Below are 16854 nucleotides of genomic sequence, written 5' to 3' on the forward strand. Positions count from 1 at the left end.
GCAGCTGTCTGCAACGCTTCAAAGCAGCTTTGGCTTTTCTCGTGATCTTATGGTTGCCTGTGGCAGCTGCCACATCAGCCTGGGAAAAGATCCAGCTGCTTTAAAGAGTTGCAGACAAGGTGCGAGTTTGTCCTCTAAAGCACCTTTTCAGAATTGAATGGAATCTGAGGCCCTAACCTCTAGAGCAGGGTTTCTTAACCTTGGGAACTTTGAGATGTGTGGACTTCAACTCCCAGAGTCCACACATCTTAAAGTTGCCAAGAGAAACCCTGCTGTAGAAGGTCCCCTTGGTCTCAAGTTCTGTGCCTAAACTATTCAGGAAACGGGTTCACGCATTTCCAGTTGTTGAGGGTTGAAGAACAATGGTCCCTCTGGTATAAGAATGCTTTTGGTGTTTCAAGTGTAGGACCACTAGCTTAGGATTGGAACAGTCCAAAATAAGATATTTATACAGAAGTTAGTGTTTGATGTAATTGCCTCTTTGGAGCAATACAAAAGCTTTGTGATGTATGGAAACTGCAGTCTGAGACAGGCCTATATATTTGTTTCTGATCTTTACAATATAAAGCACCACCTTTGGGAATCCTTTTCAGTAATATATGGTTAAGATTTCCCCTTAAGAAGAGAGAGTGTTAAAAACAATCTAGTGATTCTCTTTAGTTGACTTCCCTTTGGTGAATAAGCAACTCCCAAGAATATGTTTTCATTGAAAATATCCCCTTTTCGGTTACCTTTTCACAAAATGGAACTTCCAAAATGGGCCCACTCCAGTCTATGGAACAGGGTGATGTAGCCACCATAGAGGGAAGCTTTTGAGCTATTGTGAAAGCCTGCAAATCACAGTTTATTTGTTAGCTTTATTTTATTTTATTTATGATTAAAATAAACTTTCTCCAGCCAGGTGCCTTGGCAATTGCTAGCTGTGCTCTCAGGGTTTTGTTAAATCATTACAGGAAACATCAGTGGCCCTGCTCTCCACATTGCCTTACGATTCATCAAAGCAGAACATCTTGTGGTTCTTCTTAGTATTTGTGGTGTTGGCTAATTTTTGCACTGTGCTCACCTAATTCTTAATGGCAAAGCTGTCAGCGCATGATGTGACAAGGGGTTTGTTCTTCAACCAGCTTGTTGCAGAGCCCAGTGTCGAGGAAGGCTGAGAGGGAGGGACTGGCCCAAGGTCAGTAGCCAGCTCCCACATCTAAGGGGCGACCCCAGCCTGGGTCTCCCCGCTCCTAGTCTAGCACCTTCACCCCATGCCGTGCTGGTTCCGCACGGAGGCGAAGAGAAGATCCCATCAAAGAAGTAGCTTTCCTCTGCAAAAGATGTGTGCCACTGATTATATTTCTTTAATATTTTTCTCAGTAGTACAGGTAGTCCTCGGTTAACGATCATTCGTTCAGTGACCGTTTGAAGTTATGACAGTGCTGAATGAGGAGGCTTACAACCGGTCCTCGAAGTTGCGGCCATTGCAGCGTCCCCACAGTCACGTGATCGCCATTTGCAAGCTTCACTGCCAGCTTCGGACAAGCAGTCAAAGGGGGCAGCCGGCAGTGCAACTGGCAATTGTGACATTGTGCCTAACGACCATGCAAGATTCACCTAACGACCACAAAGCTGTCATAAGTTGTGGTCACGACCACCTCCCTTAGTGACAGAGTTCCTGGTCCCAATTGCTGTCATTAACCGAGGACTACCTGTATCCAACTTTAACCTGCTGGCTGGGCAATTCTGGGAGTTGAAGTCTATCCACCTTCAAGTTGCCCAGGTTGAAAAACGCTGCAATAAAGACTTGAAACAAGCCAACACAAATTTTCCCAACCAGGAGCTGATCTTGTTCAAAGCACCTTCTCCCTTTTTGCTGAACCCAAATAAAGTGTTTGGCATGGTTCTATATACAAAACAAGGTTTTCAAAATACATGGGAAAACAGTAACAGTTTACATAATCTCTGCCTTGAACTTTTACAAATAAATAACAACATGGGGGAATGATATTGTAAATCCATCTTTGTTCTGTGAGCAGTTTTGTAAAGCAAACTACATTTGTGTTGGGAATATAATATTGGGCGGCTGTATAAATTGAAATAAAAGCTCACTTTTGGTTGTACTTACAAATTGACGCCTTTTTGGCTCAGCCAGGTTCACACCCTCCGAAAGATTCATGGAGAACTAATGTCTGATTTATGCATTATTGTGTTATGTTCATTTTTTGAAAGATTGGCAGAGCCACCTTTGGTGGCCATCTCAAGGCCACGTATAACACAAACTTCATACAAGGTAACCCATCATTGAAAAGGATTGTGCAAACCGCATCTTAACAAAACCCAAGTGAATTAAAATAAATCCCGCTGTATATTTAGTTACTTAACTTAATCTGCCATATCTTGATTATTGATTCATCCAGTTGGATGAGATTATTTTGGAGTTCTGTGGGCTCTTTTTTCCAGAAAGTTGGAAAGAAATTTTTTAAGAGAGGTTGGGATGCTGTCGGTCTGCAGGATAACTCTCTGAAAATGGAACAGAGCCGGATCAAATTTGGTGTAGAGAGAGACACCAGCAAATGAAAGATCAAGGAGGCATATGGGCTGAATCCAGCTGGGGTCTGCAGAGGAAAAAAAACCCGAAAAATGCCCCCATGCACCCCTATCTCCCCATGCGGACTCCTCCACTCTAAGCCCCTCCCCCTTCCTCCTGGTCACATGACCCAGAGCAAACCACATGCAGCCCTTCCTGTGCTGCTCAGGTGCAACACAAGACTAGAAACACGCACAGACACGTGTTGCTCCACTACACAGAAGGAAATTCAGATGCCGCCTGCTGGTACAGAGGTTGGGAAGGATTTCAGAGGTCATGAGCTGGTGGGCCTGTGCAGTTTGTCTACATCCAACCTGGTGCCTCCAGAGGCACTGGACTGCAGTCCCCATGATTCCACAGGCCACAGAGTTGTCAGTGCAACCTAGAGGCGATGGGAGTTGTAGTTCAACACACATGGAGCCCAGTCCTTGAGGCTGGGGAAGACAGGATGAATACATTCTGCAAATGACAAAGTCCTTATGGCAATGATAAGCATATGGTCTCAGAAAAAAAAGACTCATAAACCATCATGCTCCACCCAACTAGTCCTTTGTGGAACCGGGTTGTTGATGACTTCAGCATCCACTAGATGGCGCCATATTTTGAATACTATCAGATGACTTTTCATAGGAATAGACTCAACTTTGGGCAAGTTTGGGGGACATATTTTCATTTTTTTATTAGTATTATTACTGTTCTTGCAAATCCAACAGATCCCCACTCATGCCAACAGTATTTGAGAGACACACTTTTGTAAGGTAGAAATGACTTATTGTAGCCATTTCGGAGCACTAGAAATTAGATCAATGTTTCTCAACCTCAGCCACTTTAAGATATGTGGACTTCAGCTGGCTGGGGGATTCTGGGAGTTGAAGTCCAAACAGCTTAAAGTTCCTGAGATTGAGAAACACTGCACTAGAACATCTCTGACAGGCGATCTTCCAGCTTCTATTTACAGACCTCCATTGAAGGAGAAGTACCATGCCACGTGGCTCCCTGTACCACTGACAGCTCTTATAGTCAGGAACTTCCTCTTAATGTCTAGCCTAGACCTACTTCCTTGTAGTTCTAACCCACTGGTTCTGGTTCTGTTCTCTGGGGCAATAGGGAATATATCCACAACTTCTTCCGTGTGTCAGTGTTCCAGATGTTTGAAGACTATCTGATTCTCCCCTCAGTTGTCTGTTCTGTTAGTTAAACATACCCAGATCTTTTGACCATCCCTCATAGAACTTGGTTTCCATATCTCTTACCATCTTGGTCATCTTCCTCTGGACTTGCTCCAATTTGTCACTGTCCTTTTTGAACTGTGGTGCCCAAAATTGGACACAGGACCCCAAATGGGGTCTCACTAAGGCAGAGTGGAGTGGAAGAATTATTTCCCATAATCTGTCTCAATGCTTCTCTTAGTGCATTCAAGAATCGTCTTTGGCTCCTTAGCAGCTGCATCACACTACTGGCATATGCTGGCTTTCAAGTCCCGTTATTCCCCTGACCAATAGCTGGAGTTTATAGGCACATACAAAAAGGGTGAGGCTTGCACTGTGATGCTGCTTCTGCCATCTTGCTTTTTTTGACCTCCCCTCCCCCTTGTGGATGTTGCTGGTCATGGGAGTGAAGATCCATTACCTCTGGAATGTGCCTAATAGGATGGCAGAAAGGATTTCGCATGCTAAGGAAGTGCCATTACACATCAGGAGATCAACTCCATGCCTGCATCACAGCAGTTGTGCGAATCTTGTGAATTAGCCGGCTAGACTTTTGCTACAAAGCACGACCACAAGAACATTCTTACAATCAGCTAGATGCTGTTGGACTCCAATTTCCGTCAGCCCCAAGTGGTATAGCATTAGCCAGGACAGACGGGATCTGGGAAGCCAGAAACACCTGGAGACCTTCAAGTTGCTTGCTTCTTCCTAGGACTTCATCTGGTGGTTCAATATTTGTCCTGCATTATTTGTTTGCTTTCCTAACTGCATTTTTATACTGCCCCAATCTAAAAGAATCTGGGCAACTTACTACAAAGACATGATGTGCCTTTCATAAAACACTTCCTTGAAAAGAAAGGTTATGTGTCAATAAGGGAATAAGAGAAATAGGCCATTCCCGGAGAGAGGAGGAATGTGGGGCCTCAATGGTCAAGGAATGCTGACGGATTTGGGGTGAGGACTGAGAAAACAGGAGTGATGGGACGGCTCTAATCCAGACAGTATTCTTTGTGATCTCACCTTAAAATATCAAAACCATGAATACCGTCCCCGGTCACGCAAGCTCTAAGAATGTAGAAGGCCAACACGCTGAGTGGTTGCTACTCCACCACGTTGGCCAGTAATTGCAAGGCGTCCTTTTCACCAAGCGGCTTGCTATAAATAAGATGGAGCAAACCGTGTCAGGAAAAACAGGTTTCCAAAGAGGTAGTTAGTCTGTGCAGCAAAAACAACGAGTTAAGACCTTGTAAGAAGAGCAACCCGCCGTTCAAGCCACGATGCAAGGCACGATGGAATGAAAGCCTGCAGCTCAGTGGTTGACCATGCATTGCACGGCTTTTCCAGGTAGGACTGGATCAGGCCTCCCCGTCCTCACCCAACTAATCCTCCAGCACACAGCTTCCCAGCAGTCTTCCCTAATGGCGCCTTCTGGGTGTCTTTCACTGCAGCACTCATAATCCCCAGCCAGTGCGGTTGTAGCCAACACTGAGGGAAAATGCAATTCCGTACCTGCCTTTAACAAAAAATAACCAACCTCTCAGTAGGGAGAAAATGGTTTCTTTCAGTCAGCCAACAGTCTGGATATTCTAAGGCAATGTTTCTCAGCCTCGGCGACTTTAAGATATGTGGACTTCACCTCCCAGAATTCCCCAGCCAGCATGTTGGCTGGGGAATTCTGGGAGTTGAAGTCCACATATCTTAAAGTCGCTAAGGTTGAGGAACACCGACTTCTTCACTTTATTCCACAACACACTGAATTCACTGAGCAGTGAACTTTAATTCTATGATGCTGGTAGATTCCCCGTTCATCGCGTTTCTGCTTTAATTTTTTCTTTAAAAAATTAAAATTAAAAATTAAATTTAATTAATTAATTAAATTAAAAAGTTTCCTTCTTCCTTCTTCTTTTTAGTAGTGTTTTAAATTAAGGTTTTATGTGTTCTTATATTTTATGTTTTAATGTTTGTTGTGAATCGCCCAGAGTTCCCCCATTGGGGGGAGATGGGTGGTTGAAAAATGTAATAAATAAATAAAATAAATAAATAAATTTAATACATAAATATAAATATGTCGTATAGTGGAAGCAACGTCACCACTGAACATATGAGGTGTATTTGTTCTTCCTATAAGAAATGGGAGATTCTTTCTCTCCTCTTCTGTGGAAAGTAAGACTACAACTCGTGAGCAACTCGCTCGAGTAAAATTCCCGGCAGCTAGGCAAGTTGAATCTATTAGCTACTGTACTGATGGAGCGGCAGATTCCCACCGAAGCAACCACAGACCGGCTCTGGGATCTGGAAGGCACTGAGCGAGATGTTTGAGACGGTTAGGGCGGCCGATGTGCCTGATTTCCACCTCTTCCTTGCAGAGATGCCCAGGGAGGGGCAGCCAGCGAGCCGTGCTCCAAGCAGTGGGAAATTAGGGCAGCTGAGATGGGTCTCAGCACCGAAATCCAGCCCCCTCTCCCCCCCCCTGCCCCTGCCAGCCACAGGGAGGCATTGGGGTTAGAGTAGCCGTGCAGAAGATGGCAAAGGATGGCGTGGCTGCAAACACCTAGGCTGGTCCTGCTGGTCCTTTTCTTCCAGTCCGCAAAAAGTATTGGAAAATCAGCAGCTGTTGTCTTGGCCTGGACGATTGTCATTTCAAAGGGACTTTCGGTGTCTGCAGCAAAACTGTGTCCCCCGAGTCAGAAGGCAGGACTGCTCGACCCTCCCCGCAAATGACTCCTGGGCGCTCAGGATCCCCAATTGCCCAGGGGCTCCTGGTGGCTGCAGCTGCCCTGAGTCAGGAAGCGAGGACGGCGGAGGCAAGAGCCCCTCCCTGGCGGCTGGATAACGTGGCCGCCGCTGGGCTGGGGGGAAAGAGAGGGCAAGGCAGCAAAGGAAAGAGAGCTTGGCAGCCTTTTCCAGGGCTTCAGCTGGCAACGCATCACAGCGTCTCCTGATGCCAGGCCCGCATCCCTGACATGCCATACATACCAATCCAGTAAGGGACATTCTAAATCAGAAATTAATTGCGTCATTTAAAGGGTCCCTTTCCTGGGCTCCTCATCCAAAGTTGTCCTAGTTAATGTGCAATGAATAATAACAGAACCCTTCCTGCCTGTTTTAGACACAGCACTCGAGGAGCAAAGGATGAGGAGGGAAGAGGAAAGTAACTCAGGTGCCGATTCTTAAACAAACACAGTAGTTTTTATCATGACCAGATGGGATGGAAATGATTCAGAGAGAGGAACCCTCTCAGCAGAGGTGGTGGCGTAGCTCTTATTTCTCAGTTCAGCTGTGAGCTGTACTTTTCTTTACTCTGTTTGCATACAATGATTTGCACATAAAACCATTTTTAAAATAAAACTGCATCTAGAAGGATTGAAAGCACAACTCCTCTAAGACAATAGTGTGCAACTTCCATCAACGTAAGGGCCACATTAGGCTCGGTGTGAAATGTTGATACACCCCAAAAGCAGCCTAGACCCAGGGCTGTATTTTCGGAGGGGAGATGGAAGTTATATGACTTGAAATGATCCCTTTAACTTCCGCAAGGCTGAAGAAACCCATTTTGCCCATTCAGCCCTGCCCCCTTCCATGCAAGAGCAACAAACCCCAAAACGGCCAAGGTTTCTGGTTTCACCCACAACTGGAGGCCTCTGGGCAGTGCTGGGTAAGCAGCATTCCTTATCCCACCACTACCTAAGATCCAAATTAGAGCCAATCCTGATGTGAATGCTGGAGGGCAATTGCGACATGCAACGAGGGTCAGCGGATGTTTTAGCAGCATCTCAGAGGGGGAGGCGGATCAGATCCAGCAGCAGAGAAAGGAAACCTTGCTTTCGGACTGCATTCACCCCCGACTGAGCCACACTGCAGAGCAGTCTTTCTCAGCCGTGGCCGCTTGAAGATGGGCGGACTTCAACTCCCAGCATGGCTGGCTGGAGAATTCTGGGAGTTGAAGTCCACCCATCTTCAAGTGGTCACGGCTGAGAAAGGCTGGTGTAGAGCATTTGGTTTAGGCGTGGTGGGCCATGTGGATCCTGCCACTGTGGTTTAAAAGCCAAGGCTTATGGCAGATCCAGGCCATTGTGTTTCAATGAGCTAGGCTAAGCAACCATGATTAAGCATCATGTGCACACCCAGGTAGTTGTTTTATCTGGTTTTCCAATGAAGTTCATTCTCCAAGGCTACCAGTCCAAAGCAGTTATTTTTTTCTGTAAAAAGAACATTCAGGGGGCTAGTTTGGTGCAAATTTTAAGTGGGGAACAGGTGTAGAAGACTCTTACATACATACAAGCCCACGCACACTCCTACTGAGGCATTGTGGTAGGAGAACCATGTTAGTCTATGGTAGCCACAAATCAGGAGGAGTCTGGTGGCACCTTTTCAGACTGTAGTTCATGAAAGCTTAACCCTTTCAGTAAAATGTGTTAGTCTGCAAAGATGTCACCAAATTGCTCCTGATTTTTGAGGCGTATAGCTCAGGTTGGAGAAGACCCCTGAGAATACCATGGACACCCAAGAAAACTGGCCAATGGACCATTGAACAAATCAGTCCAGAATTCTCACTCGAGGCACAAATGACCAGCTCAAATTATCCTTCTTTGGACACATTATGCAAAGCTCTAGCTCTCTGGAGAAGGCTCTAGTGCTGGAAAAGGTGGAAGGAAAGAGAAGAAGAGGATGACCAGCAGCAAAGTGGATGGACTCAGTTACAGTGGCAAGGAGTGCACTGTTGGAAGGCTAAGAATTGGCTATGTTTGGCCTGGAAAGAGATGTATTTATTTCATTTATTAAACATATTTCTATCTTGCTGCAATCAACAAGACTTGGCGGCTTACAAAGAATTAAGAGACTTATGGTGATGATCTTCAATCGAAAGACATTTTCACATGCATGACCAAGAGAAATCATCCTCTGAAGAGTGAAACTCAACCCAGCTGGCTCAGATGAGAGGAAAGGAAAGGAGAATTTCAACCCAATAACACGAAGCCCTTCTCAAGGGTGGTTGGAGAGAAGAATGGGCCATCTCGAAAAGGAAGGATTTCTTCTGCGTTGGAATTAGCAGAAGATAGATGGATGCTTAACTCAGACACCGGGGGAACAGAGTTGCTGCCCTGACAGCAGACAAGACACCTTTGAAGCCCATTTCAGTTCTATGATTTTATGATTTTATGAGACAAAGAATGCTCATAACATGTGCTAATGGCACTGAGCTGAGAATTCTGGGAGTTGCAGTCCCTTCATATCTGGAGGACACCAGCCACAGAACAGCTGCCTTAACCTCACATGTTATGTTTCTTTTCATCACCTCAAACCTCATGTTCTGGAAAGGTTGTATGTGCAAAAAAGGACTCCTTTTCTGCCCACAATGCTAACTTCTGCAGAAATTTTGCCCCCAGGGGACAACTTATACAAAGAGGACTTTCCTGCATCCTGATCCATAGAAACAGACTTTTGGGGGAGCACTGCTGGCTTCAAGAAAAACAGCCATTTGGAAAACGCTTCTTTGAATTATAGAGCCAACGATAACAATCCATCAACCAAGTAGAATTATATTTATTAAAAGAGATCGATGATGATGATGACAATGACAATGACAATGACGATGATAGATAGATAGATAGATAGATAGATAGATAGATAGATAGATAGATAGATAAAGAGAGAGATAGGACTTGCCCAGCACACATGTCTTAGTAATGCTGACAGATCCAAATTATTGGATTATTACCAGATCAGGTATATAAAATGCTGTTTTAAAATTCCAGTAACACAATTGACTGTATTTGCCTCCCATGCTTACTTGTGGTTAAGTGAACTCTAGTCTACTCAGTCTTCTGGATTCATACAACACACTAAGCCATAAAACAACCACAAGGGCTGAGCTTGCATGACATGTGAGGCTAAAGTTTGGCTGGCCAGTTTATGGCCTAGAATGTCATGCAGAAACAATGCTAGCTTTCATGTTGTTCTAAAGCCACAACAATAGCTAAAATCCCAACCTTGGTTTGAATGATGACTACCAGGACTGGATGAAAAATTCCATCTTAGCGACTTGACTGATAAAGCTGAAAAATTGCTTTAAGAGAACTCTTGAACTGATTATGCATTTATTTTTATTTCTGTTTTCGTATATAGCATTGCTAACAATAGCTGGCACTTTGCAGAGTGATAAGTGCAAGGGGGAAGGAAGGAGGAAGAGAAAGTTCCCTGCCCTCATGCAGCTTACATTCAAAACATTAAAACTGGTGGATCCAGGTTCTTCTTGTCCTGATATAGTCCTCTTCATCTTCCGAGGTTGCCCATCATTTCGGACCAAGCAGCCCACCTTTTCAGTGCTGACAGCCACCCACAAATAGGATGCTAATCCAGAGAGATTCACCTGATGCTTTGATGTCATATTGACACCACGTTTTAAGAAAAACCAGCAAACATCTATTTAAAGTGGAAGGTTTGACTCTTATGATCATTTCTAAGGGGTTTCCTTATTGCTGTTTTGCATTTTTGTCACTTGTAAAATCTATGCGGTATTAGTATCCTATTCTTTAAGTATTTGAAGGATCCGTACATTCAACAAACAGAATCTGGGAGGAGTGGTAAAAGAGGAAGACTATGGGAAGAAGAACATGAAGGGGGAGGAGAAACTGGTACATGTATGATGGTGTGGAGGTCTTTGGACTTCCCTAGACCTAAATGTCCTAGACGCCACAGAACCATAGTTCTCAGGAGCCCCTTCCTACTGACCTTGGTAACTGGACAGGGGTCTTCTCAGGGTGTAGTCAAAAAAGTCAACATGGCAGCTATAATGGTGCGATTGAAGTCCACCCATCACACATAAAAAAACAGTCTGGTCTAGTGGTGAAGGCACTAGGCTAGAAAGTAGGAGACCATGAGTTCTAGTCCCGCTCGAGGCATGAAAGCTGGCTGGGTGACTTTGGGCCAGTCCCTCTCTCTCAGCCCAACCCACCTCACAGGGTTGTTGTTGTGGGGGAACTAGGAAGAGGAAGGAGTATTAAGTATGTTCACCACCTTGAGTTATTTATTTATAAAATAATAAAGGCAATAATAAAAAAATCTAAAAAAAAAAACCAGCAGAGCTTCGAATACACCACCATGGCCACCATCTTGACTCTTGTGACCATACCCTGCAGACACCCTAGTAACTGGAGCTCATGGGAGTTGTTGCAGTAACACTTCCTTACTCTAATATATAATTATAGGAAACACACGTTTCCCCACATGTAAATGCAAATGGAAATGCCCTCCAGGGACCAATGTTCATGAGAGATTTCCAAGAAAGAGGAGCTGAAAGCTGGTGTGATCATCACAAGCTTTATTAAAGGCAAATACTTACAGGAGTAAACACACAATGCTCCCTGGGATGAACACCGGGTAGGTATGCCATGTCCCACCATGGCATGTCCATGCCAGGGGTGGGTTTGCAAAGCTTTTTTGCCTAACACACTGAGCATTCATTAATCGTGGGTGCAAAGCAGACTGTCAATTAAAAATGTATGAGAAACTGATTTATCAGCCTGCGAAATGCCTTTCCTGTGAACTCCTCAGGATCTCTACACCAGGCATGACCCCCACATATATTCCTAGGCCGTGCTAGGCATCTACTGTTTTTTATACTAAAAACCCATGCAGTGGTTGAAGATGGTGCTAGCTTGGTCCAGGGTATATAACACACTAGCTGAGCATGGATCTTTAAACAGCAAAAGCACAACTGCCATGCACATGGAGGTATCAGCAAGCTTGGGGGCAGACCCCGAAGTTTCCAAAAGTGCAAATATATTAGAAAAAAAAAGGGCCAAGGTAATGGGGGGGGGGAGCAGCTGAACAGGAATGGTGCGTGTGCTCCACAAGGCATGGAATGTGCATTGAATTTTGGGGAGCAGCAGAACGATTCAAAACTGGCCACTGCAGTATTTTTTGGGGTGCCAACCTACCCACAGTAACACAGCAAGCAACAGCAGAACAAGGACCGCAGGAGAAAGGGTAACCACGTTCAGATCCAGCTTGCAACCCTTTGGGCTCTTGGGGGTGGTAGCAGTAGAGAGAGCCTCTACTTGCCCCCCCCCCCACACCCTTCTGAGCTTCCCCACCATTCCTCTTCTTAGAGGGAGGGGGCATTCCTGTCGGCAGTGGGACCCATAGCTTTTCCCGATGCCCAACGATGCCAAGTCCTGATGCCAAATCTCGAGTTACGGGCAGGAACGAAAGCAAGAACAGCAGGGATCCCAAGAAGGCATAGAGCCCTGGAGAGGGAAGATGTGCTGCCTTGATTCTGCCCTAGACTTGTTGACAGAAAGATGGGGATGCGATAAATTAAATACACAGAGCAGGACAAACCGGGTCTCTGCTTACAGTGGAAGCTTGTCTTGGTAGATCAAGACTATGCTAGAAGCACATACAGTAGCGCTCCGTTTTTCATAGCAATACACACACAAACACGCACTCACACACACATCAGCAGGCATCGCCAGTTCTTTGGGGTCATTTGTCCTGCACAGGCTGTTTGTGGGGGTTGGAGAAGATTGGCATCTAAAAGCCACAGGACTTGGAGACGGGAAGTCTGCATTTCTTCCTGGTTGCACTGTGGGAAAGACTCCCAGCCTTTATGACTGGTTCCTCCGGCGCTGGCTGGTCTCTCGGTCAGCTCCGATAAGTCACGTATGTGCTCTGGCCCCCAGAAGTCTATGGCTTGGGCAGAATGGGAACTGCCTGGAAGGGCAGTCAGGCGGGAGACTGAAACACAGCCATTCAGAAACTCATGCCGGGTTAGGAATGGACCCGGGCTTGTACAGGGAAGGTGGGGGTGGAGGGCGGAAGGTCTGAAACGCTCTGTTGCCCTCAGATTAAGCCGGAGTCAAGCTTCAGAGGCATTTTTCTTATCCACTATCTAGAGATACTCCTAGACCAGCCAGGCGAGGTCCTGTTTTAAAATTGAAAGCCAACTGTACACAAGAGCTGGGTTTCCAGGGTTGCACAACTAAACCAGGTTAGTTGAAGACGTAGCAACTGCATTTCCATGACAGCATTCGCTTGGTTGGGGTTGGCTGGGTTTTTTCTTTGTGGCTGAGTGCGTTATCCAAACCCAGATTGTTTGGTTAGCTAATTTCTGGTTTCAGGTATTATGTCAACCTGAAAAATGGGTTAGTTCAAGGACCAGGTTAAATATGTTGAGTGAACAAAGTTAAATATCGGTACATTCGTGTGATTTCATGTGCCCCTCAAGATGCTTTCTGAGAACCTTCATCTTTTCATCTTACACATCATTTATTGTGACTATCGGAGTTGGAGTTCAAACAAATATTGGTAGCTGATTTATATACAATCCTCCCCCAGCAGGTCTGCAGCAAAGTTGGTTCCTCCCCCTCCTCCTCCTCCTCCTCCTCCTCCTCCTCCTCCTCCTCCTCCTCCCAATGTCCTTCACATTGGCTACTTGGAAGTGTAGGGAGCTGGTAATGCAGCAATGTTTCAAGGCCCATCGATTCCCACCCCAATTCCAGCCCAGGATCAACAAGGATTTTCCTTCAAGCACATTGTTTTTACCGGGTTATTCTTACATAACCTGCCCTCTGGGAGGACGGAGAAGAGGTCTTTGGCTTCTTCCCGGTCCCAGACAGGGCTATTCCCACATTCTCTCATTCTCAGTGCAGGCATTCATGAGGGAGCAAAGGAGGGCAAATGACAAAACCGGTGTTGAAATGTCAAGACACAAACCCCATGACTTATGTTCTTATGTCCAATGTCAAGATGCAAGTTGACAGGCCACAATTTGCATTATGGTGTTGCAGTGCACTTTTCTTTTTCTTTCTTTCTTTCTTTCTTTCTTTCTTTCTTTCTTTCTTTCTTTCTTTCTTTCTTTCTTTTTCTTTCTTTTTTTTTTTTTTTGCTGTTTCTTGTCAAGTTGGTTTGTGGCAGATGCCTACAGCTCTCTGTCTTCAGAGAGCTATTCTATTCCCTGGTCCTTCAACTTTCCTTGATAGGACTTAGTTTCCAGTCCTTTGATTCCAGTGTGTGTGTGTGTCCCACCCCCAACTCTCCATCCAAACAAGACAGTGGTGCTTATAATAGCTGATTATATACAGCTGGTTGATGTTCAACCTGGTCTGGAAAGAATTATGTGTCTTCTACAACATACAATTCCTCACCTGGGGGTGTGTGGTGGTTATTAGGAGCGCAAGTGTTCTCTGTGGCAAGAACCACCCTTAACCATTTGTGACTCTATCTGCACAGCGATAGCCTTGCTAACTTGCTACTGTTCAGATCAGTGTCATGCGTTACATCCAGCAGGGGACAGCACTTGCCACGTAGCTGTTCATGAAAAAGCTAAGCGAGGGCCAAAGCGGTTTGCATTTGGATGGGGGACATCCAGGAAGTCCCAGGACTGTACAGGAGACTAGGAAGCTGGGGGAAAAAAAGTCTTCCAGAAGAAGACAAGAAAAAGACACAGAAGGCTTCAGGGCCACCCTCTAAGCTTGTGTGGACTCTTCGGTGCTGGATGGTAACTTACAAGCCAGCTTTATTTTATCTTCACTGGCTTCTGGTATATTTCTAATGTCAATACACAGTGACGGAACTAGCCTTCTCTGTCGCAGCAGCTGCGCTCTGGAGCATCGTCCCCCCGGGATTTGGAGGGCTCCGACCCTGATGAGGTTCCAAAAGGCATTGAAAATCTGGTTTTTTTTCAGGGTTTGGAGGAGGGTGGTGGCTGAGCCTTTTAATGTTTTTTCATATGTTTGTTTGTTTTTCTGGACACGTAACATGTTTTTTCTTTTTTCATTGTTCTGACCTTTCATTATGTAATGCGCCCAGAGTCAGTTGGAGACAGGCACTCTATGGAATGAATGAATAAACCTTTCATAGCAAGACTATAGTTTGCCACAACCTTCTCCCAGCATGTTTTTTACTTCCTAGCCTAGTATACAATCTGGATTTCTGAGACGGTCCCCCACCTAGATCAACCGAGAACACTTCCATATTTAGACTTGGTTCACACGTCACGGTTTCTCTGCCCATAGGTTGTTGGATAATATCCAGTTGGCTCAGTTTACGTAACACTTTAAACCAACAACCTTGTGGCTGGGATAACACAATGAGATGATGGGTTAGTGTGATGTGTGAATGCAGCCTCTATTTGTGGTTTCTCTTCATAACAGTCCTACAAGATGGGATCAGCATTTTCCATATTACTGAGTAGGTGGGGATGATGAGAGGTGGGTGACTTGCATAAATGAGTGACAATGGAAACGAGAACTGGATTTACCGTTCGGTTCTATAACCATTATTCAGCACCTGTTTTGTTGTATGTGGGCATGAATATATCATTTTGCCTTTAAACTGTTTTTTTTTTTCTTCTTGGATACCATAGCATTGTGCAATAACTATGATCCAGACCAATATTACAAAGATAAAACACTCAGTGATCAGTTCACACAGTACTGTGCTAAACCATAATATGGTTTCTTTGGTTTAGAGCACCCTGCTAATGTCTGAAAACAGTTATAAGGATATGAACAGAAAAATCTTATCCTCAAATCCTCTAGACTCAGTTTGTTCAGGCTGTCTTGTTCCATTCGAGAATGGTCTTTGCCCCACTTCCAACAGAGGTTATCCATCAGAGGAGGACCAAACCCTAATTACCTGACTCTCAAGTCATCTAGGACAGTGTTAAGCCAGAAAGAATGCTTAGTGTCTATGTATTTTTATTACTTCTTTATGACAAATTATTTGTGAATGCTAGATAATAAATCTAAATTTCTGCTAAGTCAATCTGCATGGTGTGGGTGGGTTAGTTTAAATTCTGCTAAGCTTATCTCATTCCATGCTAATGACTTTGTCATTTTGGCCAAGTTAATAAGGGAAAAAACAACAAGAACCCCAAACCTTGGATAGACTTCAGGGCTTCAAGATTAGAAGTCAATTCCTAGTCACGCTAGCCCAAGTACATCTCTAAATCAAAGTGACAACTTTTCTCCCTCCTTGTACATGTCAAAAATTGACAAACAAGTAGAAGAATTACCAAGACATTTTAGAGAAGATTTAGAGGAAATAGAACCTGTTTTCCACTGATTCCCTTGAGTACCTCATTCAGGGTTTCTCAAGCTTGGCAATTTTAAGACGTGTGGACTTCAACTCCCAGAATTCCCAAGCCAGCTGGCTGGGGAATTTGGGGAGTTGAAGTCCACATGTCTTAAAGTTGCCAAGGTTGAGAAACCCTGACCTAGTTAAAGCCTAAAGAGGTTTTTTTTTAGGAATCCCTGGGCTATATTCTATGACTGGGGGCTGAGGAGGGAGATGTCCATGAAGATTCCAAGTTCTGACTAACTTTTGCATTTCTCTGGCATGACAGTTCTATGAGTCAAAATTCCAGCATGTAAAAGAAGCATAAAGCGAAGACGCCTGAGTCAAGCTCAGTGCCTGGCAACAGCATCCATGCCATTTTCTGGGCGGTTTTACGGAAGTGGCTTGCCACTGTCTTCTTTTGGGAAGTGGTTTTGACTTCCCAATGTAGCCAAAAGGCTTGAAGTTTCCAGGTGATTCCCCCCGTCCACGGACTAACAAGCTCTGACCCTGCTTAGCACTGGAAATTTGCCTTGTTTTGCACAATTTGTTCTGTATTCTGCCATTGTGTTTTGTTCAAGCTACTCTTCTTGAGAAAGAATTATTCAGAGCAGTGATGCCTTGGTTCTAGGAAGCTTTATTGCAGGAACCTGCTGGCTATTGAGTTTGTTGCTGAATTTGTTCATTCATTTTTCCTGCAACTGTGTGAATTAGAAAAGTTTTGCCAGGTCTGGCTCTGATTTTAAGATGATGTCCTCCGCAAGCTGAATTTCACATCTTATTTAATACTCTGGAAGGGACTCAATGAACAAGGTTTAGAACAATACTTCTGACAAACAGGCCTTCTCTTTCTTCTGAGCAGTGTTATATTTGGCTAGGCAGGGGGTTCTGCAGGATATGGTCCAGAAAGTTAAGATGGCACCACCAACAGTGTGATTGAAGCTCCTCCTGTGTTTTTACAGGTGCCACACACAGGAAACACACAAAAAGACAGAGCTTCAATCACACCATCAT

The sequence above is a fragment of the Python bivittatus genome, unplaced genomic scaffold, assembly GCF_059951505.1.
Source record: "Python bivittatus isolate LINGU-HERP-01145 unplaced genomic scaffold, Pbiv_v1 ctg000570_np1212, whole genome shotgun sequence".
Taxonomy (NCBI): domain Eukaryota; kingdom Metazoa; phylum Chordata; class Lepidosauria; order Squamata; family Pythonidae; genus Python; species Python bivittatus.